The sequence below is a fragment of the Schistocerca americana genome, chromosome 11 (assembly GCF_021461395.2).
Source record: "Schistocerca americana isolate TAMUIC-IGC-003095 chromosome 11, iqSchAmer2.1, whole genome shotgun sequence".
NCBI lineage: Eukaryota > Metazoa > Arthropoda > Insecta > Orthoptera > Acrididae > Schistocerca > Schistocerca americana.
The window spans coordinates 20,839,293-20,863,529 of NC_060129.1; positions in this window are offsets into that span (position 1 = coordinate 20,839,293).

Sequence of the window (24,237 nt, forward strand, 5' to 3'; positions counted from 1 at the left end):
CCTGAGTGTCCTTCTTACGCTGTTCGTCAGCTTCTTCCTTCTCCTTCTTACGTTGTTTCTCATCTTCTTCCTTCTCCTTCTTACGTTGTTCATCAGCTTCTTCTTTCTTTGATCGTAGGAAGCTCAGTATTGGGTTTACGTCATCTTTTTTATCCTCTTCAAACATGGGCGATGTAACTCTGGACACCTGGGCGCTAGAGCTCTGACGTGACCGAGCTGGCCTCTGTCTGCACTCGTTCGTTTGACTGTAAACTTCTGCTACCGTCTCGACCTGTGTGCCTGTCTCTGTTCCATCCTCCACTTCACTATCATAATCACGGTCGCGACGTTGCTCTAAGATCGCGTCCAAATCACCTTCCTCATCAATGACCCTGTCGTCCTGTGCTGCTAAAAATGTGCCCATCTCATCTCCGAACCTATCCTCGTCAGTAACCTGTCTCCTATCCATTATGCTATCCTACTTTGTTTTAGTTTCACTCGATAATAGTCGTGCCTTACTTCTCGTGATCATTCATGAAAAAACAATTTTATCTAAAATTCACAATAAAAATCATCTACTCCCAATATTTTTTTCACATAGACATAAAATTTCAACAACGCTGTAACTACAAGCACGATTTGTTGTGGTACAGAAACTGCACACAAACCCGACAAAGTGTGATGAGGTACGGACACCAGATCAAAGAAACACAAAAAAACAATGAACAAACAAAAAAATATATACACTGAAAAAAAAACTGTAATCATGTGCCGCTAATAAAAGCTAATCGTGGAACTACAAGAAAAAGAACTTGGGTTGTTGTTGTTGTTGTGGTCTTCAGTCCTGAGACTGGTTTGATGCAGCTCTCCATGCTACTCTATCCTGTGCAAGCTTTTTCATTTCCCAGTACCTACTGCAACCTACATCCTTCTGAATCTGCTTAGTGTATTCATCTCTTGGTCTCCCTCTACGATTTTTACCCTCCACGCTGCCCTCCAATACTAAATTGGTGATCCCTTGATGCCTCAGAACATGTCCTACCAACCGATCCCTTCTTCTGGTCAAGTTGTGCCACAAACTTCTCTTCTCCCCAATCCTATTCAATACTTCCTCATTAGTTATGTGATCTACCCATCTAATCTTCAGCATTCTTCTGTAGCACCACATTTCGAAAGCTTCTATTCTCTTCTTGTCCAAACTATTTATCGTCCATGTTTCACTTCCATACATGGCTACACTCCATACGAATACTTTCAGAAATGACTTCCTGACACTTAAATCAATACTGGATGTTAACAAATTTCTCTTCTTCAGAAACGCTTTCCTTGCCATTGCCAGCCTACATTTTATATCCTCTCTACTTCGACCATCATCAGTTATTTTGCTCCCCAAATAGCAAAACTCCTTTATTACTTTAAGTGCCTCATTTCCTAATCTAATTCCCTCAGCATCACCCGACTTAATTAGACTACATTCCATTATCCTTGTTTTGCTTTTGTTGATGTTCATCTTATATCCTACTTTCAAGACACTGTCCATTCCATTCAACTGCTCTTCCAAGTCCTTTGCTGTCTCTGACAGAATTACAATGTCATCGGCGAACCTCAAAGTTTTTATTTCTTCTCCATGAATTTTAATACCTACTCCGAATTTTTCTTTTGTTTCCTTTACTGCTTGCTCAATATACAGATTGAACAACATCGGGGAGAGGCTACAACCCTGTCTTACTCCCTTCCCAACCACTGCTTCCCTTTCATGTCCCTCGACTCTTATAACTGCCTTCTGGTTGCTGTACAAATTGTAAATAGCCTTTCGCTCCCTGTATTTTACCCCTGCCACCTTTAGAATTTGAAAGAGAGTATTCCAGTCAACATTGTCAAAAGCTTTCTCTAAGTCTACAAATGCTAGAAACGTAGGTTTGCCTTTTCTTAATCTTCCTTCTAAGATAAGTCGTAAGGTCAGTATTGCCTCACGTGTTCCAGTGTTTCTACGGAATCCAAACTGATCTTCCCCGAGGTTGGCTTCTACTAGTTTTTCCATTCGTCTGTAAAGAATTCGTGTTAGTATTTTGCAGCTGTGACTTATTAAGCTGATAGTTCGGTAATTTTCACATCTGTCAACACCTGCTTTCTTTGGGATTGGAATTATTATATTCTTCTTGAAGTCTGAGGGTATTTCGCCTGTTTCATACATCTTGCTCACCAGATGGTAGAGTTTTGTCAGGACTGGCTCTCCCACGGCCGTCAGTAGTTCCAATGGAATATTGTCTACTCCGGGGGCCTTGTTTCGACTCAGGTCTTTCAGTGCTCTGTCAAACTCTTCACGCAGTATCATATCTCCCATTTCATCTTCATCTACATCCTCTTCCATTTCCATAATATTGTCCTCAAGTACATCGCCCTTGTATAGACCCTCTATATACTCCTTCCACCTTTCTGCTTTCCCTTCTTTGCTTAGAACTGGGTTTCCATCTGAGTTCTTGATATTCATACAAGTCGTTCTCTTATCTCCAAAGGTCTCTTTAATTTTCCTGTAGGCGGTATCTATCTTACCCCTAGTGAGATAGGCCTCTACATCCCTACATTTGTCCTCTAGCCATCCCTGCTTAGCCATTTTGCACTTCCTGTCAATCTCATTTTTGAGACGTTTGTATTCCTTTTTGCCTGTTTCACTTACTGCATTTTTATATTTTCTCCTGTCATCAATTAAATTTAATATTTCTTCTGTTACCCAAGGCTTTCTACTAGCCCTCGTCTTTTTACCTACTTGATCCTCTGCTGCCTTCACTACTTCATCCCTCAAAGCTACCCATTCTTCTTCTACTGTATTTATTTCCCCCATTCCTGTCAATTGCTCCCTTATGCTCTCCCTGAATCTCTGTACAACCTCTGGTTCTTTTAGTTTATCCAGGTCCCATCTCCTTAAATTCCCACCTTTTTGTAGTTTCTTCAGTTTTAATCTACAGGTCATAACCAATAGATTGTGGTCAGAGTCCACATCTGCCCCTGGAAATGTCTTACAATTTAAAACCTGGTTCCTAAATCTCTGTCTTACCATTATATAATCTATCTGATACCTTTTAGTATCTCCAGGGTTCTTCCATGTATACAACCTTCTTTCATGATTCTTAAACCAAGTGTTAGTTATGATTATGTTGTGCTCTGTGCAAAATTCTACCAGGCGGCTTCCTCTTTCATTTCTGTCCCCCAATCCATATTCACCTACTATGTTTCCTTCTCTCCCTTTTCCTACACTCGCATTCCAGTCACCCATGACTATTAAATTTTCGTCTCCCTTCACAATCTGAATAATTTCTTTTATTTCATCATACATTTCTTCAATTTCTTCGTCATCTGCAGAGCTAGTTGGCATATAAACTTGTACTACTGTAGTAGGCGTGGGCTTCGTATCTATCTTGGCCACAATAATGCGTTCACTATGCTGTTTGTAGTAGCTTACCCGCATTCCTATTTTCCTATTCATTATTAAACCTACTCCTGCATTACCCCTATTTGATTTTGTGTTTATAACCCTGTAGTCACCTGACCAGAAGTCTTGTTCCTCCTGCCACCGAACTTCACTAATTCCCACTATATCTAACTTCAACCTATCCATTTCCCTTTTTAAATTTTCTAACCTACCTGCCCGATTAAGGGATCTGACATTCCACGCTCCGATCCGTAGAACGCCAGTTTTCTTTCTCCTGATAACGACATCCTCTTGAGTAGTCCCCGCCCGGAGATCCGAATGGGGGACTATTTTACCTCCGGAATATTTTACCCAAGAGGACGCCATCATCATGTAATCATACAGTAAAGCTGCATGCCCTCGGGAAAAATTACGGCTGTAGTTTCCCCTTGCTTTCAGCCGTTCGCAGTACCAGCACAGCAAGGCCGTTTTGGTTATTGTTACAAGGCCAGATCAGTCAATCATCCAGACTGTTGCCCTTGCAACTACTGAAAAGGCTGCTGCCCCTCTTCAGGAACCACACGTTTGTCTGGCCTCTCAACAGATACCCCTCCGTTGTGGTTGCACCTACGGTACGGCTATCTGTATCGCTGAGGCACGCAAGCCTCCCCACCAACGGCAAGGTCCATGGTTCATGAGGGGGAGAACTTGGGTAATAACCATAAAAATAGTAGAGAAAAAAATTTGAATGTTTCTACGAAGAATACTGTTTGTTAATCAGTGATACACAGGAAAGATCCTGGCAGGGTCGCCATTTTATGCGAGGTGCTGGGGCTAGCAGTGTATTTCACACTAAATTCTTCTAGAATCTACATTTGTAAATGATGCTCTAAGCTCCCCCTATTCTAACTCTGACTTTTGCTGTTGCACATGGATTAAAAAATATACGTGAACTGACTGTAATCAACCCTGCAAGTGGAGTAGAAAAGAGTTTGGCACCTGCAATAATTTAATTTGATAAATAAGTTAAATAAAGGAAGGTTTCATTAACGTAGTGAGAAATGATAGGGTTGCTCTACCGATTAACAGAACGAAAGTTCTGTCCAAAATAACAATATGATTTATTAAGACTAAACACAAAATAATAAACAAGAACACATGAAACATTTATAACACATCAAATTGGCTCAAATTGGATACTCAAACAAACGCTGTGAAGGTGAAGTTGTCCCTAAACTAGATTGTGAGGTTTATGACGAAGTGGTATGTGGAGCCAATTCCTTGCCACTCAAATCTTAAGAGAGACACACAGCTAACCCAACATTAATTGCTGCTAACCAAGACAGAACGAAGTTAGAAAAAGACGAACAGGCGCACTCTGCTGAGCTCTGATTATCACCTAGGAGAATCCCTATCTGCCGGTGCTGCGGACATACATTACCAAACTGTCTTCTTAACTGCCAGAACACGATCTGGCGTACCGGAGGCGATGGCTGGTTGCTTCGACGTCCTGGCGTGGTGATGATAATATCGCGAGTATAGCCCGAAACGAATTATCCTGGTTTGGTTGCTCCAGACTAAAGACTTTCTAGCAATACAAATGCGCCTCTGAGGGAGACGAAGAAGGCTCGCCACACAATCACTGACGGTACAGTGATTGATTTTAACAAGCGAAGTCACACTGCAACTCCGATACAGTCAACTTTAGCCAAAACTGCTGAAGACAGACAACATAGGCCGCTTGTATGCAGAACGCTCAATTGCCAACTGTACTCGGAAAGTTACGTTGAAGTCGAAACTTCATCAACTTCGTCAAACAGTTACAATTAAATAAAAGTATATTAGACAGCCAACGGAAAGCAGGCTGTCCAGAGCAGCGAGAGCTCAGTCTTGTAACCTACTTCGACTGAAAGGCGAGAGCCGACTCCTCTAGAGCACCCGTACAGGCCGAACACAGAACATTCCCGCCCCCACGATAGTGGCCATGGTTAAACGTTCCAATCAGCAACTCGAAAACCGGCGGAAAATTCCACTCTATTGCCGGAGCACTACCATTCCACCAATGGAGATTCTTGGTGCCAATTTCTGCGCTTATTTTGCTACGTCACGGAGCTATGCCCTGAGCAAGCCAATCACAGTTACTATTTTGCAGAAAGCGCGGGAATTTTCCAGCCACAACTGCCTGGGTACACAAGTCATTCCCACGCCTCGCTGGTAGCCAGCCAGAAAGTGTTTTCGCTAAGTTTCTGCGAAGTAACGGAACCTGTAGCCCAGCCGCTACTTCAGGCCTCTGCAGGCGTGTCTCTTGACAATGTCGGTGTCTGGAAAGCATTCACTTGACTCCCTCACACCCGTCGGCTTAACCCTCTCGAGATCAGAAGAGCCCACCTGTCACCGGACCACCTGGGTGACGAGAGACACTGCGTGGGAAGTCCGCATGTGAAGGAATAGCAACTTTCCACCGCATGCAATTAGAGAGGAGAATCGTAAGATAAAAATGCCACCTCTCAAATCTACATTTTGTATCCTCTCTATTTCGACCACCCTCAGTAATTTTGCTTCCGAAGTAGCAAAACTGATGTACTATAAGGTATTTGACTGGTCAGGATGATGGCGGGTTGGCGTGAGGGTCTTAGGGCGAGCCAGTGATCAGCATTTGAACACGGTCGAATAATTTACTTTAACTTTTATTAAAAACTCGTTACATACATACTCAGAAGCGGTCAGTGTCCTCGCAGCCTACCGACCGGAACGCGACGCGGAAGCCCGGTGTCTGACGACGCAGCAGGGTGTCTGATGACGACAGCCGCCCGGCCGACAGAAAGACGCACTTTTATTCTGCGTTGCTACCTGATTCACGCGGGCAGCGACCCGGCAATGCGGAATCAGCGGTGACGGAAATATGTGTACCGCGCTGGAGGGTGAACGATCGCTTGCCTACTTCACCCGTTCCCTTACAGTACTACTTTAACTGTCCCATTTCCTAATCTAATTCCCCTAGCATCACCTGATTTAACTCGGCTACATTCCATACAGTCTTTACCAAAAACAATAAAAGAGCTAAAATTAATCTTTGAGAAAACGTAATAAATGAGAAAACTTACAGGTGAGTACGTTACACGCTCGCCGTTCTGTCCTCAACTCTGCTCTCCAACTCAGCTCCCACTGCTACCCTCTACAACACTCAGGTGTCAATCACTTGGCCTGTGTCTCTGAAAAACAGCCAAAAACAACAGGCCAATCCCAAGCTAGCAAGATCAACGCTTTGAGGGGCCCAATACATATTGTATTTACACTAAAACTAATGAAGTATGTACATACAATGATTCTGATACTATCATCACTTTTTCTCCCCATATATTGTATTATACAACATTTAAATTTAATATTTTACATTTAAGATTCTCGTTTATACAAGATGTACAATATATGGGGCATGAACGGACTGGCAGCAGCAGATTAAGGGGGCCACAAATACATACACAGACATAAATGTATACACAACATATAAGTACAATCATAGTGCACATAGTAACATACAGTATTTATACAAACATATTGTGCAATCATTCACACATATCCATAAACGTACGTAAGACGAATGAGTCATCCAGCTATTCTGCGTACAGTCGCACACACAACTGCTATCTACAGATAAACAGCCATCCAGACACTCAATTAGACAAGTGAATAGGGTGAGAATGGGATGATTCCGATCCTGTCTGCTCGGGTCAACTGTTTGTCGTCATGACACAACAAAAAAAACGTTAAAGCGGTTTCACTGTCTCTTGCTAATATATCTGGCGTAGAATGGATGGTGCCCCAGGTGTGACAGGTAAAAAACAAGGGCTTGTAAAATTAATGAAGAGAAATCCATTGATGTTGGAAACTTTCATTTGATGAAATAGCATTGCACAATACCCAAAGAAAATATACAGGGTGTTTCAAAAATGACCGGTATATTTGAAACGGCAATAAAAACTAAACGAGCAGCGATAGAAGTACACCGTTTGTTGAAATATGCTTGGGACAACAGTACATTTTCAGGCAGACAAACTTTCGAAATTACAGTAGTTACAATTTTCAACAACAGATGGCGCTGCGGTCTGGGAAACTCTATAGTACGATATTTTCCACATATACACCATGCATAGCAATAATATGGCGTAGTCTCTGAATGAAATTACCCGAAACCTTTGACAACGTGTCTGGCAGAATGGCTTCACATGCAGATGTACATTACCATGACGTGGAGGACGCATGAATTGGCCAGCCCGTTCTCCTGATCTTACACCTCTGGACTTCTTTCTGTGGGGTACGTTAAAGGAGAATGTGTACCGTGATGTGCCTACAACTGCTTCAGCTGTTCAATTGTTTCTGGATTCTGGCGGTACACCTGGTCTTTCAAGTGTCCCCACAGAAAGAAGTCACAGGGGTTCATGTCTGGCGAATAGGGAGGCCAATCCACGCCACCTCCTGTATGTTTCGGATAGCCCAAAGCAATCACACGATCATCGAAATATTCATTCAGGAAATTAAAGACGTCGGCCGTGCGATGTGGCCGGGCACCATCTTGCATAAACCACGAGGTGTTCGCAGTGTCGTCTAAGGCAGTTTGTACCGCCACAAATTCACGAAGAATGTCCAGATAGCCTGATGCAGTAATCGTTTCGGATCTGAAAAATGGACCAATGATTCCTTTGGAAGAAATGGCGGCCCAGACCAGTACTTTTTGAGGATGCAGGGACGATGGGACTGCAACATGGGGCTTTTCGGTTCCCCATATGCGCCAGTTCTGTTTATTGACGAAGCCGTCCAGGTAAAAATAAGCTTCGTCAGTAAACCAAATGCTGCCCACATGCATATCGCCGTCATCAATCCTGTGCACTATATCGTTAGCGAATGTCTCTCGTGCAGCAATGGTAGCGGCGCTGAGGGGTTGCCGCGTTTGAATTTTGTATGGATAGAGGTGTAAACTCTGGCGCATGAGACGATACGTGGACGTTGGCGTCATTTGGACCGCAGCTGCAACACGGCGAACGGAAAGCCGAGGCCGCTGTTGGATCACCTGCTGCACTAGCTGCGCGTTGCCCTCTGTGGTTGCCATACGTGGTCGCCCTACCTTTCCAGCACGTTCATCCGTCACGTTCCCAGTCTGTTGAAATTTTTCAAACAGATCCTTTATTGTATCGCTTTTCGGTCCTTTGGTTACATTAAACCTCCATTGAAAACTTCGTCTTGTTGCAACAACACTGTGTTCTAGGCGGTGGAATTCCAACACCAGAAAAATCCTCTGTTCTATGGAATGAACCATGTTGTCTACAGCACACTTGCACGTTGTGAACAGCACACGCTTACAGCAGAAAGACGACGTACAGAATGGCGCACCCACAGACTGCGTTGTCTTCTATATCTTTCACATCACTTGCAGCGCAATCTGTTGTTGAAAATTGTAACTACTCTAATTTCGAAAGTTTGTCCGCCTGAAAAAGTACTGTTGTCCCAAGCATATTGCAACAAACGGTGTATTTCTATCGCTGCTGGTTTAGTTTTTATTGCCGTTTCAAATATACCGGTCATTTTCGAAACACCCTGTATGTGCAGCCTTAATAATGGATCACTTTATGCAATGCAGACTGTCATGAAGACTGTTTTCATCAGAGTCAGCGGATTGAATCATCAGAAATTTCAAGAATTTCTCAGAAGTTTCAATGCTGAGTATGGGGATATCCTATGTTTTACGGAAGAAAGGTGGACAGTGAAAGCCATATGGTAAAATATTTTACACAGTAATTAATTATATCAAATCGTTCATGATATCGAAAGAAAAATCTGTGGGATAACTTTACAGTGCCATCTCGGTGGCAGATTTAGCATTTCTGGTAGATAAACGCACCCCAAATGAAACTGAAATTATGGCAAGCGCAAGCAAATGAAAACAATTTTTTTCCGTTTAACACGCTGGCTGAACATAATCTTAAAGACCAGATAATATACACAGCCATACTTTTCGGTTTGATGCAAGAGTTTGAATATCGATTTCAGGATTTAAATTTTTGTGTATATGCAACATCTTTCACATAGAACAAAGATAAATTGCCACGAGATTTTCAGATGGAATGCATAGAGTTGCAGTCTCGCATCAAGCCAAAGATATATTTGGTCATGTACCTTTGGCTGCAAATGACACCCGCCCAGATACCTCTTGCTGCAGGGTCATGCGACATGTAAGTCATCTCTGTTTGGAAACACGTATGTTTGCAAACAGTTATTTTCAGGATTAAAGCATACAAAGAGAGAAACAAAGAATAGAAACAAAACCTCTGACGAACATTTTGACGACGCCCTAAAATTGCTACCACTTTGATCGAACCTGACGTTGTATTATTTTCCCAAATTCAAAGTCAAATGTTACATTAATTCTCCGATTTTTGATTAGTTTATGAACCGCCGCCCAAGACCATAGCGATATCAGCAACGGTACATATCTAGCAGAAGTCTTATAGTTACTCTAAATCATACGGCCATGTTGGAGTGCTCTGTGGTTGCTGGAGCTTTTTAGGAAAGAATTTAGGAGTTCGCATTGACAACACACATGCAGACTACCAAGATCCTACCGCTATCCTCAATACCAGTCAAGTCATTTTGGAAAGGCAATGACCTGCAGTATCCTGCAGTTAGGTGCAAGGCGGTTCTGTACTGTGAGCTCATACACTCCCTCAGAGTCACCAGTGAGGCTTAGGAGAAAAGAGTTGTCCAAATTTGGGGGAAAAGACAGCGTGATATATCATGGGGTCACGGGGGGGGGGGGGGGGGGGAAATTGCAGTGTGATTCAGAACTTTTAACCAGAGTGTCACACTGAATCATTGCTGAGCCGAACTTCAAGGAAGAGAGTCTGTTATGGCATTCAACCATGTAATCCACCTCAGCGTGTACTCGCTTGTTTTGACCCATTAAAGATTGTCTAGTTTCATCTGTCTTCCACAGGGTATAGCTAAAAAACACGAATGTATTAATGGCCAGATGACAGACAAGGTACTTGAATATTAGTCTGAAATATTAGTCTGAAATATCGCTTCTGGCTTGCACTCATTGTAAAGATAAATAAAAAACTTCTACTCCCTGTAAAAATCCGGAAATTAACAAAACTTGAGAGGCAGAAGCCAGATTATTCAATTCATGTTTACAGGTTGGGTGTAGATAAAAGCAAGCCAGATGACAAAGAAAACACTGGGTGGAAAGAAGTCAAGCATAATGTAAATGGACACCTCCAACATAGCCAGTTAGTGTTGCAAACACATATATTTCATGCTATTCGCCAAAGGTGTAAAGCAACACTACATCTGGATCAAGATAATGGCCCACCAACTTTCTTACCGATTGTCCAAACGTCATGGGTCACAGCAATTTCCCCATAGATTTCTAAACCCTTCTACTGAGAGCAAGTGTCTCCGCAATTACACCTGCCAGAACCAGTATGTGTGGAAAAACATACTGAGGATAAAAAGTTGTTCATGTATAAGAATGCCCATCACCGGGAACACTGCCTCTTTGTCGTATATGCTTTCAGTCTTTACTGCCTCCTGTGGTGAATTGTGAAGGTGATCGCACTGCCTCTCATACCACCTTCACTGAACAGCACATACTGTATGCAGTGGCGTATCAAGTTGTATGCCCATATAACTCTAATCTCAATCAATTCAAATCATACATCAGGGGTAATCCTGCGTAATGGTTTCTGTGTGAGCTTCAAACACTTGTATGACATGTTGATGCTAACTATAGCAAAAACATTCCAACGACCAAATTGCAGCATAATGGTGTCTTATATGAGCAGGAGTTCAGTATCATATTTACGGGGTGTCACTGAAAAGAAAACTGCAAATTCCTCTTAGAGACCACCATCATCAACCAGGGAAGTTCTGCAGTGCAAATTACAGTACATGCATCTTGAAATATCAACTACCATGACACATACCCAACGTCTTCCATAATTTGAGCGGTTGCGATGCTCACAGTCTTATTGAGCATGTCGATGATTATTTCGGCTTGAAGAATGATAGTTTCAGTGTCATACCCAACAATATTGAAAGCTACATCTCGTTTTCCAAACGGTACATGCCAAGAATAACGTTCCACTTCCAGTATACAGTAGGTTTCATTCAAGAGCCTCCTCAGAAACTTGCTAAGACAGTGCATCACTTGGATTATATCCCCAAAACTGTACACACTGGCGATGCAAAGTATCAGCTTGTGACAAAGAATGGGGTCATTCATGGATTCGGAGGAGAGACTCAATTTAACCACACTGTCATATAATTGCATTTACTGGTAACCTCACAGGCAATGCCATAATGAATACAGAATATGGGCGTGCGAATGTTTGGGAAGAGTTGGACATCTCTGATTTAGTGGAATCTGTTTGATTTTACATGGAATCTGACATACACCTGCTCACAGATATTTTTGAGACACATACACTCTTGATCCTGTCTTCCATTACACAGTACCAGAGTTTATGTGTGATTCAGTGTTAAAAAGGACTTGTGCCAACATCGAACTGATTTGTGGGCAACAGGGGGAGGTGCTTGCCAGTATGTGCAAATAACCCACAAATGAAAGTGGAGGAGTACTGGCCACCTCACAATTTGAGTTACACTCTTCACTTAAATGTAAATAACCTCTATGGGCATGCAAAGCCACAAGTTGTGCCAACTGGAGGGCTTTGCAGGCTGCCTGAATATGAAACCATCAAACTTGAGAAAAACGTCCAACATGTGGCAGTGGATTCTGACGACGGATATTTCTTGGGAACAGACCTGTAATATTCCTGCCATTTACATACAGTGACTTCCTGCTGTGTCCAGAACGCATTGTCCCACATGGTGGTTCGGTCGCTATTCTGATTACATACACTCTGCTCTACTGAAATCTCCAGTAGCGCTTCAGTATGGCGAAGGAACTTATCAGAATTTCCTTCAAGCAGCTTCCCTGGATGAACTACTACACTGATGTAAATACCGGAAAAAGAGCTCTCAGGAAATGAACAATTCTGTTTCCAGCAAGACCGTGTAGAATACTACACACCACCCTGAAATTAATTTAGTTTGCCATTGGAATTGGCGTCATCGTGCAACTGATTGCATAGCAATTCCAAATTTTAACCTGCCCACAATTTTATTTGAAGGACATTGCTTTGGAGATGGATAATGTTCCAGCGCAGTTCATGAAGCCTGTCTATATCGGTATATATATTCTGGACCTCTACAAAATCCGCGTGTACTGATTCCACTATGGATTGGTGAAGCCAAACTTCGCTGATCCGAAATTACTTCATATGGCTACAGACAGTTTCATCTACTGGACAAACGTCTGTGGTCTGTATGAAGTAATTTTGTACAAACACATTTAAACATCTAGACATGCGGCTGATAAACCTTATGGAATAACACCTGAGGGTAAGGAGGTTATCAGCCTGATAAAAACCAAGGTGAATAGGTTACAGATTGTGTAGTGTGTATGGCGCAGGTCTAAAATGTATGCATACAGTATAGATGCTGGTGTCACTCACGGGTGTGCTATGTGTGTGCATCATGCAATCTCAAAGACTCGCATGATCAAAGATTATAAAAAGTGCCTGATAGAGTGTGTTGGTAGTGCTCCACATATGATTCTCCAGGTGTTCTTTCAACCACGAGTTCATGAAGTACACATTGTACTGCATCAAAATCAAGATTCACAGCTTGGCTAGTGCTCAGAATAAAACTGTACATTTTTTTTTTCCTTTTACAAAAAGCAAATCAGATTCATTGAACACAGAGAAACGGCCAATTATGCACCACTAATTGAATAAAAAAGTTCACCCCTTAAGATGATTAACTGGATTAAAATTACAACAGTATTCCCTTAGACAAATAAGAGCAGACCAATGTATAATTAAGGGAAGTCTAGGACCATAAAAGTGTTAATTAACACAGTAACAGATCAGATGCAAGAAAATCAAACAATACAGTAAGCTACTTCTTGGAACATGGAAAATAAATAAATTTCTGTTATTAGATGAAATAGTAAACGCCCGTGTCCTGTTTCCAACTACAACGAACAATAGCTTAACTTTGACAATTATACTGAGGTGACAAAAGTCATGGGATGCCTCCTAATATCGTGCTGGACCTCTTTTTGCCCGGCATAGTGTAGCATCTCGATGTAGTGTGGACTCATCAAATCGTTGGAAGTCCCCTGCAAAAAGCTTTCTCTATAAATTCGAAAGTGTGCCAGTGCAGTATTTTTCACACGCACTGCCCTATTGATTAAGTCCAATTAATGTCTGATGAAATTCATGTCGGGCAGTCTGGGTGGTGAAACCATATGGTCGAACTGTCCAGAATATTCTACAGGCCAGTCGCAAACAATTGTGGACCTCTGACATGGGGCGTTATCCTCCATAAAAATTCCATCATTGTTTTCGAACATTAGGTCCGTGAATGGCTGAAAATTGTCTGCAAGTAGCTGAATGTTTAGAGGATCCAGTCCATTCCATGTAAACACAGTCCACACCATTATGGAGCCACCACGAGCTTGCGTGCACACTGAATTATTGACAACTTGTGTCCATGGCTTCGTGGGGTTTGTGGCACACTCGAACCCTATCGTCAGCTGCTGTCAACAGAAATCGGGACTCATCTGACCAAGCCACGGTTTTGCAGTTGCCTAGGGTCCAACCAATATGGTAACAAGCCCAGGAGAGGCGCTGCAGGCTCGCGTCGGTCGTCTGCTGCCACAGCCTATCAACGCCAAATTTCGAAGCAGAGTCCTACAGGACACTCCGTCGTACATCCCACACTGATTCCTGTGGTTACTTCATGCACTGTTGCATGTCTGTTAGCACTGACAACTCTATGTAAACGCTGCTGCTTTCGGTTATTAAGAGAAGACAGTCGGCCACTGTATGGTGTTCGTTGAGAGGCAACGCCTAAATTTCGTATTCTCAGCACGCTCTTAACGCTGAGGGTCTCGGAATATTGAATTCTCTAACGGTTTCCGAAACTGAATGCCCGATGCTTCTAGCGCGACCATAATCACGCCGAACATGTTTCCACATGAATCACCTGGGTGCAAATGACAGCTCCGGGACTGGACCCATTTCATACCCAGTGTAAGCGATACTAGCGCCGTCTGTATATGCGTCTATCACTATACAATACGTTTGTCATCTCAGTGCATTACTACAGGGATTAGGATTTTTGCCATATCCTGGAGAGGATACAGCCTCCCTTCAACATTCCCAAAATTAGACCTGCTGGCATATCTGACAGCTCGCCAAACCATGACTCCGTGAGTTGTAGTCGTATAGAGAATCACTGCTATCTGAGAGTGATCAGCACGTCGTCTACAGACAAGACAGCGCCGACCAGTCTGCCGCCATAAGAAGTGATTTAAATCGCCATACGGTATAACGCCACTCAGTGTCCCAGTTCAGTCTGGCTCTGCACCACGCAAGTATATTGTCTGTGGTGTGGAATCAGTGGTGGGCGACACACTCTAGATGTCAGCCCAGCTTTACCTTACCTGTTCCCGACGGTCAGTGGTCTCCTAGCCCCACTCAATCTCGCCACCATACGTTCCTCAGTCATTCGGCTGCAGACGGGTGTTTGTGCGGTACGCCAGTGCAATGCTCCGAGATCCCTCATGCCTTTGATTCAGCCTTCCTCAGAGTCAGAAACACGACGATAAACTGCACATAAATGTCTAATGGGCATGTTCCTTTCCGATCTGCCCTTAATATTTCCAGTAGCGATAGACATACACAGTAGCCATTAAGCACTCGCACCACTCTTCATCTGTCAGATTTTTTTTTTTTTTTTTTTTTTTTTTTTTTTGCGTTCAGAGGTATGTTCACATGAAGTTGAAATTTCGGCCATCATATCGCTCAGCCACACAAATAATGAAGTGTGAATTTGGTAACGTTCGGCAAATTTAGCCATTGTACATTGATCTACCCTGAAGAGCCAAAGAAACTGGAACACCTGTGTAGTACCGTTTAAGGCCTCCGCGACCACACAGACCTGCCACAACACGATGTGGCATGGAGGGAATTTTCACCATGTGCTGGAGGGAATTTTCACCATGAATCCTGCAGAGCTGTCCATAAATCGGTAAGAGTACGAGGGGATGGAAAACTCTTCTGAAGAGCACGCTGCAAGGAATCCCAGATGTGCTCAGTAACGTTCATGTCTGGGGAGTTTGTGGGCCAGCGGAAATGTTTATACTCAGAAGAGTGTTCCTGGAGCCACTGTGTAGCAATTATGCATGTGTGGGATGTCGCATTGTCCTGCTGGAATTGGCCAAGTCCATCAGAATGCTCAATGGACATGAATGGATGCAACGATCACACAGGATTCTTACGTACAAGTCACCTGTTAGAGCCGTATATATACATATCAGGGGTCCCACATAACTTCTACTGCACATGCCCCACATCACTACAGAGCCTTCACCATCTCAAGCAGTTCCCTGCTGACATGCAGGGTCCATGGATTCATGAGGTTATCTCCACACGTCCCTCCGCTCAATGAAATTTGAAACGAGACTCGTCCGACAAGGCAACATATTTTCAGTCATCAACCATCCAATATCGGTGTTGACAGCCCCAGGCGAGACGTAAAACTTTGTCTCATGCAGTCATCAAGAGTACACGACTGGGCCTTCAGCTGTGAAAGCTCATATCGATGATGTTTCGTTGAACGGTTCGCACACTGACACTTGTTGATGGCCCAGCATTGAAAGCTGAATATGCGGAATGATTGCACTTCTGTCACTTTGGGCGATTGTCGTTGGTCCCGTTCTTGCAGGATCTTCTTCCGGCCTCAGCAAAGTCAGAGATTTGATGTTTACCTTGGACATGCTGTGTCCCATCGCTCGTGCGCCGACCATAACGCCACGTCCAAACACTTAAATCTTGATAACCTGCCATTGTAGCACCGGTAACTGAACAAACAACTGCATGAGACCTTCTTGTCTTTCATAGGCGTTGCCGACCGGAGCGCCATATTCTGCCTCTTTACATATCTCTGTTTATTTGGCCCTTAAGTGTAATGTTGATTCTACATTCATATGGTCTGTGAGCTGGTGTGCGCTGACGGTGAATGTTGTGCTTCTGCAGAAATCAGATCCATGGGATTGTTCACTAGCATGTGTTCTGTTTCCTTGTCCAGAATTCCAGGATGATGTGCCGATGGTCTTCCAGGAAGAGCTCTCCAACTCCTGGAGAGACAATGCACAGTTGCTTTCATTTGGAATAACACACGTCTCGCGACTGCTCATTCCCCTCACATTCCAATACACGGTAAGTGGCTTAGTTTGTCATCTTTTGAGGTGTGTTATATGTACGAGGGCTGAGAAAATTACCAAGAAATTTGTCCATCTTTTTTTTCGTATTTTTCTCACTATGTCCTCATTAGATTTGGGAAACTTCGTTTCAGATCCTATGTACAGGACGAGGCCTCTTGACTACATATTTACTCAAGATAATTCTAGATTCCACTATTTTACTTTTTATATTATTTTCTGGTCTGTTATCTACATAAAAGAACAGACTAAATGTTGCACACGAATTGGCATGAAAGTAGCACACAATATTTTAACAGAATTTCAAATTTGTTAGTGACTAAGTATTATGTCGTTTAAGAGGGAAAAAACTGTACATACAATATCTATGTCAAAAAAAATAACAAAAGTAAATCTATGTATTACCATTTGGCAATGTGGCACATGGATATCTGTTCATCTGGAATCCAGAAGGCACGCACCACTGATATGTTACACAATTCTGGACTACACTACTAAACAACACTACACTACACAACACTACACTACACAAAACTACGCTACACAAAGGGGCAAAACACACACCATAAAGTAATTTCGCACATTAAAAATCCAGATAGTTAAAGGAATGCCTGGCGCAATTTGCAAATTGTGGTGAATTTTATTTCATGTTATGTTGTTTATTACGTTTATTATGTGAAGAAATTTTGTCCATTTTATGTGGATGGTGTAGAAAAAAAAATTGTTTGAAGCTTTTATTTCCAGATAGTCATTATTGTAATCATTGTTAGCAGAAGAATGACATATTTATTATTTTCATTTAATGAAATTCACGTATATGAAACGATAATCTGAGAAACAAACAAAAAACGTAAAATAACATTTTAACATATGGAACACAAATATGTAAAACATGTAACTTGAATAGTAATGAAAATTTAGATGTTTTAATTAGGAATGTAGAAAATACTCTGACAGCACATTGTGTAAAACTTATTTTCCAAAAACGATTTTTCGTAAACCAGCCTTATTACACATGGATGAATGTGGGGTGAAGGCTTATTTAATTGATCCCGTAACAAGAGGTTCCATTTTTCAAAACTGAATAACAGTGCTTGATGTTTTGGAAAATTTCAAGTGACTACAAAATTTGGTGATGCAGTTTTGAAGAACATTAATTACATTTCAACTCTTACATGGAACACAATTTTTATATATAATGGTTTAGAAGATATTCACTCTAAACTTAATACGCTAAATTACCTTTCAAGAAGTGTTTTACCCACTTCAAAAAATACTTGTCACATTATTTTGTCCCATGTACATATCCGACAATTTTCATTAACACTATGCCATCTGGCGACACCAGTGGTGTCGTGAGCATAGTATCGTGCAGTGGATGACGACAACACGTTAGTATCTTTTGCATTCTGTTGGTGTTTTGTTTAAGGAACAATAAGTTTACAAACGTCAACGTTTTGTTTTTATAAGTACTTGTGCCCTTTCATCATGGAGGGCGAAAGAGGCAATAGGTTTATTTATGATGAATGCATGGACGTCTTGTCTGACGTTCCAGACGACTTGGCCGATTGAGAAGAAGGCAATGGATATCAAAAAAATGAAAGTGAAGCAGAATCGTAGGAAGATAGTGAAATACGTCCAAGAAGAATTCAGCGAACGCTACGATTGCCAACTGATTCGGATGAATCAGACTTTAATGTACCGACGACCAATAATAAATCTGAAGGATCCCCGGATCCAAATATATTTCCCAAAGATACACACAGCGTCGAGGGCATCGTACAACTATATATTGGGAACGATCTATTTGAATAGATTAGCAACGAAACCAAAACGTACTACAGCCAAAATTGTAATAGAAGGAAACTGAATTTAAAAAATGCCAAATTTGTCGACGTTGCGTGACCCAAACGTAGAAAATGGTTTGGGCTTGCTATCCCTACGTGAAGTGTAAGAAAAGCAAGGATCAATGATTATTGGTCAACGAATCCGTTGATAGACACGCCGATACTTCGCAAAACGATGTCCCACAACCGATTCAGAGAAATATTATCATTTTAACATTTTTCCAACAGCAACAACAAACTGGATAGTGCGAACTGGCTTGTCAAAGTGCAATTCGTAAGTTTAAAGAAACTTTTAATCTAGGTCAAAAAAATCTCAATTGATGGAGGAATGATACCGTGGCGTGGACGGTTAAATTTTAAAGTTCACAATCTGTCGAAAATTACGAAATACGGCATAGTCATTCGGATGCTGAGTAAGGGATAGATTTCCTCGTTCAAGATGTATTCCGGCGCTGGACAGCCTTTAGCAAAAACAGTGACGGAACTACTGACACCTTCTGATGGAAAGTGGAGTCACCTCTGCATGGATAATTATTATAACAGTGTAGAACTTGCAGAGAAGTTACTTGAAGAGAAAATTAGAGTTTGTGGAACGATACGACAAAGTAGAGGATTTCCGGAAAATTAAAGCGCGCAAAAGTCAATGTGTTTGAAGCTTGTCATCAATGGAGAGGTGACAAGCAACCAGCGACAAGCCAAGTCATCCGACTTAGCGCTGCCGGCGCCAAGCGAATAAATTTGTACGAGTTGTACGGACAGCAAAGTTTTAAGATTGCTTACTTGCACTTGGGAGTCATGTAGTGGTGAGTGAAGGTTGGGTTGTCTTTAAGGTGGTAGAATCTCCTCTGGCCATTATGCTCCTCTCACTTCTGACACTACTGAACATCAAAAGCAAAATAACGAAGTAAGATCCGTGTATTACTGCAACTTTTTGTGTTGTCTGTGAAACTGTCTCAGTCCCTAAAGTGTTGCGAGTGGATTAGCTTGGGTCGTTTGCGAACAAAATTTGGGGGTTTTGGCGCTATGAACTGATAAGTTAATAAGCAGAGTAATCCTTTTCGCCATAAATGCTATTGATTTTTTTCTGGATACTACATCTGTTGCTAGAAATAGGTCCTTTTGTTTCAGGCATTCTATAAAGAATTTAACACACGCCCCATCACGTCCAGTGGTCTTTTCTGTAGTGGGCATCTTGAGCTGATTTTCCATTCGGCGCTTGTTCGTCTGTCGTTTTAACTTATTTGTGGCGATAGAAAATGTGCACCTTTCTGCAAAGCCATTTCTGAATACCCACTTCAGTACTTGATCCTTTGTCCCAGCATCTTCCATGTAAATGTCATTATGATCAAATGTACAGATGACTTTGCTACGTTCAGCAATTTCACGTACGACCAAAACTTTGTATCGTTGATAGACAAATCCGTAGATCCAATCTCGCTTTGAAATTCACATAACGGGTCCAACATATTTGTCCTTACACATGGTTTAACAGCGTTCAGATTGTGCATTTGGACAAGGATTTCATTTTGTTTGAATCTGCAATGCATCGCTCACTGCTTTCAGTAGCAAGCCATAATCTTCCACATTCTCCTAGCCGGTGACAAATGTCTAGTGCACATTGCTTCGGTAGATTTTCTTTGTTTTTCTAGTCTAGTCAGAGATGTCTCCATAGATAGTTTAATACTGAAGTGAACCTGGGGTGGATGGCGCACCTCTGTGCACAGCTGGGTTGCGTCGGCTGATTCTTATGAGCGGTGAGTTACTGGCGGGTCAAGTAAACGAATATGAAGGGTAACACGTTTCATTATTTTTATGTTGAAAAAATTAGGAACTAGTTGCACAAAAGAAATTTTGTTTCTTTACAGGTTTCAGGCAACTAATGCTCTTCGTCATAGAACTATTTCATAATTACCAAGTGTTAAAAATAAGAGGGGTATACAAAATAGTATTGTAGTCATGGACAAATAAGATATGAGTACATCAAACAACTCGTTCAGACTACATGCAAGAGTTCTTACCGTTTGGTGCCCTTATACAATGTTCATACATTACTATGGTACTACGCTGCGTAACCCTATTTATTTTTGAAGCTCGCTAATTATGACATAATTGTAATCTTCTGGAGAAAGGGACTAGATGCCTGAAGCCTGTATAGAATTAATTTTTTTAACAAATGTACCTACAGTTGCTGAATACAGACAAAGTATTAAATTTTATTAAAACACATGAACCACAATTGCAGTGTCACTGCCCAACAATCATCATGAAGTTAGTCTTTCCACCTCTGCATTACTCCTTGTATCACTCAAATATTTTAAGAGTCTATGAAGAGTCACTAGTCCAGCTCAGTAATTTTTACAGCGTCTTAAGTACTAGGCACCATAGTTCTAGCACTACTTGTATGTATCTGTACATAACATTTCCTCAGTTCACACATCCAACCTCCATGGTCTCTGCATGGTCAGTGAACTAGACTCCTGGGATCTGAACTAATGGGCGCTCACTTGGGTGGACGACTCTCTGCATCAGGTAGATGAAGGATGCACAGAACAGGGTCAGAGCTGGTATGGTGCCTGATATGGTGACATTCAAAGTCACTACCACATCACATTGCTTTCCTGTTACTGTGAAACGTGTTGAAACATCTGTTCCTTCTTGATTAGTTATGAGTTGGTTGAGGGAGAGGATTGGGTCTGGCTTCTAGGTGTGGTTGAAATAGGTCAGATCGTGCTCTGGGAGCACTGCAAAGGATTTTTTTGCCAGTGGAGTGCTAGTCCTGTGATCTTCAACTTGGTAACCTCTGAAACAGAGGCTGACAGAAGAAATGCCGATTCACTTATGTTTAAAACTATGCCATTAATTAGCAACACACAGTCATACAGTTCCACTCTCTTTGCTATGGTGGGTCCACCCTCCTCATAGCAATTACCACCAGCGTTATGGTGTTATACATGGAATAAATCCAGTGTAGCCCTGCTTGCTGAAAGTAAGGTTGTGGCTCCAAGATGGGTAAGGATACACGGTGAAACATTTAAACCTCCTGTGTTCACTTGGAAATGGGATCCTAATAAGTGCATTTACTCATGTCTAGTCTGTACTAACTTGCATAGTGGCTCTTTGATAGTGCACTGGAAAATTCCGTTCACTCGTTTATGCCAATATTATAAGATTATAACTCAGGGGGCAGCGCTTTCTGTAACTGAATGAGACATTGCTCTGATGTTATTAATGCTGGACTTAGCTGTCCATGTCCTGCATTGAGAATAGGCTCCTGCAAACTAGCCGTTCCGCTCATGCAACCCAGTTGATGCCTGCAGTAACCTTGCAAATGTAACTCTTTGGCCTAATGCACTCACATGAGACAGCATCATTCTCAGATCTTGTTTCAAGGCATCAGCTGATGACTACACATACTCCAGCACCTTCCTTGTCAGTTTCTTTAGGAGGCATGTATTACTGGAAACTTCTTTCTCCAGGCCCACCAACGTCATTGTATGCCGCTCTACCACCCCAGTATACCATTGCATTCTTGTCTTTTGTCATCTTCCTCATTCCTTCCATGGTACTATTTAGTTCTACGATGTCATACTCATTTGCAGCTCTGAATACAATTTTAATATCTGTCCTCCAGCATCCAACCAACCCCTCTTGCATCACTGCAAGGCGAATGACACTACATCTGCTGCTTCTTGCATCTGGCCCCATAAATGTTTGCACTTTTATTGCAGTCCATCATACTCTCCCCATTCTTCATTCACTATGTCTTTTCTTTCTGCTTCTTTTTGCAACCCTGCAAACACCTCCTCCAGTATCCTTACTTGGTTTCCCATTTCCCATGAACTGAAATCTAGCATCAGATTCCATTGACAACTGGTGAGAGCCACTTCATGTTTGGTGAAGAGCCTCCCTCCCCCGCCCCCCCCCCCTCTCTCTGTCTTCGGTAAACAGGTGCAGCACGGCCACGACTAGGCTCTTCTCCATTCTCATCACTGGCACACACAAACTTGGGAACACGGAGCCGTCATTACTCCAACACACCTTCCTTACCTTAATGCTACCTAACATTGTAATCGTGACACAACTTAATACAGCATACACTACTTTTCCCTATTCTCTTGGCCTCAGTGCATGATGTATGTCTTGTACCATTCACATAACATCTTTGCACTCATCTTTCTTCTTACTTCTCATCCTTTTCTCTTTCTTCGTGATTGATTCTTGTGGTAATGCATGTATTGCAATGGTCATGGCTGTCTGGAATGAACTATCGTTGTTCTCACTGGTAAATGAACTTTGATGTTGATTGTCGATGTCTCTGCTACTTGACAAATTTCTTTGTACCTCACTACGAACTTCCTTGCTTTACTGTTCAGTGTATGAGGGCTGGACAGCATTACCTGCCGCCATTCCCTGTACTGCAGTGAAGCCCCTGTGTGTCTCGTTGCCGTTTCTTGCCGTTCCAGAGCTTTGGTGTTAGCTTTCTGCACATGCCTCTGTATCTCTTCAGAGTCTTTGCAAAATTGCGGACTGCCCCTCTTCTATTGAAGCTTATCAGTCTAACCATATAAACTGGCTATGGCATCTTTCTTCCATTGTCTACCTCATAATGGGATAACCCAGTACCACTTGAAACCTTTGAACAGCGAGCTCACACAAAGAATAACAAACATGTATCCCTGTCATTGTGGTGATAGTGAACACAGCAGCACCAATAGTATGACGAACTCGCTCCATTCTACCATTTGCTACTGGATGCAGTGGACTAGTTCACAATTTCTTAACACATAGCAAACGATACACTTGTTCAGCTGAGTCCGACAGGACGGTTTCCTTTGATTGTTGATAATGTCTCGGATACTCCAAACTTGGGGAACTGGCTGTTAACCACAGCTTGGACGCTATAGTTTCTCTCTGATTGAAGATGTTAATCATTTTCACATACCATGATAGGTGTCAGTAATCATTAAAACGAAATGGTTTCCAACTGTAATCTCATTAAATGGGCCTAGAAGATCCATCTTAATCATTTAAAATGGTTTTGTTGCTTCTGGTAACCTTACTAATGGCATCTGATTATGGCCCATGTGTGCTTACTGTGTGCAGCTGTGCAATCCTTCCTACTCTTCCAGTGGTGCATGACAAGCTTTCATACAAGTGGAACAGAAGCTGAGTCACTCACTCCTTGCAGTCGAAATCAGCAGTTTGAGTCACTTACCACTCGGCAAGGCCTCTGCCTGGCACCTGTATAACTGCTGTTTCTCTGATCATACATTCTAATCAGCGTTCCCAAGCTTGTTGCCTGGCTTATGCAGAACTTTGCCCAGTATAAAACATTGCAGTACCAAGAAGGGTGTATGGGGTACTTTTTGCCTGTCTTTTCCATCTTTTCTAAACTCTATATGCAGTTAACATTTTTAAATTGTGAGTAACCATATTTATTTTTTTAAGGAGCTCTTATGGCAGATTGTGTAATCTTTTTAAATTTTTCAGTAAAACTTAGTCCACAAATTTGTCTCAGTAGTCAATATTCACTACTGAGACAAATTTGTGGGCTAAGTTTTACTGAAAAATTTTAAAACAAATGTCATATTCACATTTTCAGGCTCAGGGCCCTTCTTACACATCTGCACAGGGTGGTCAGAAACAATCTGAAA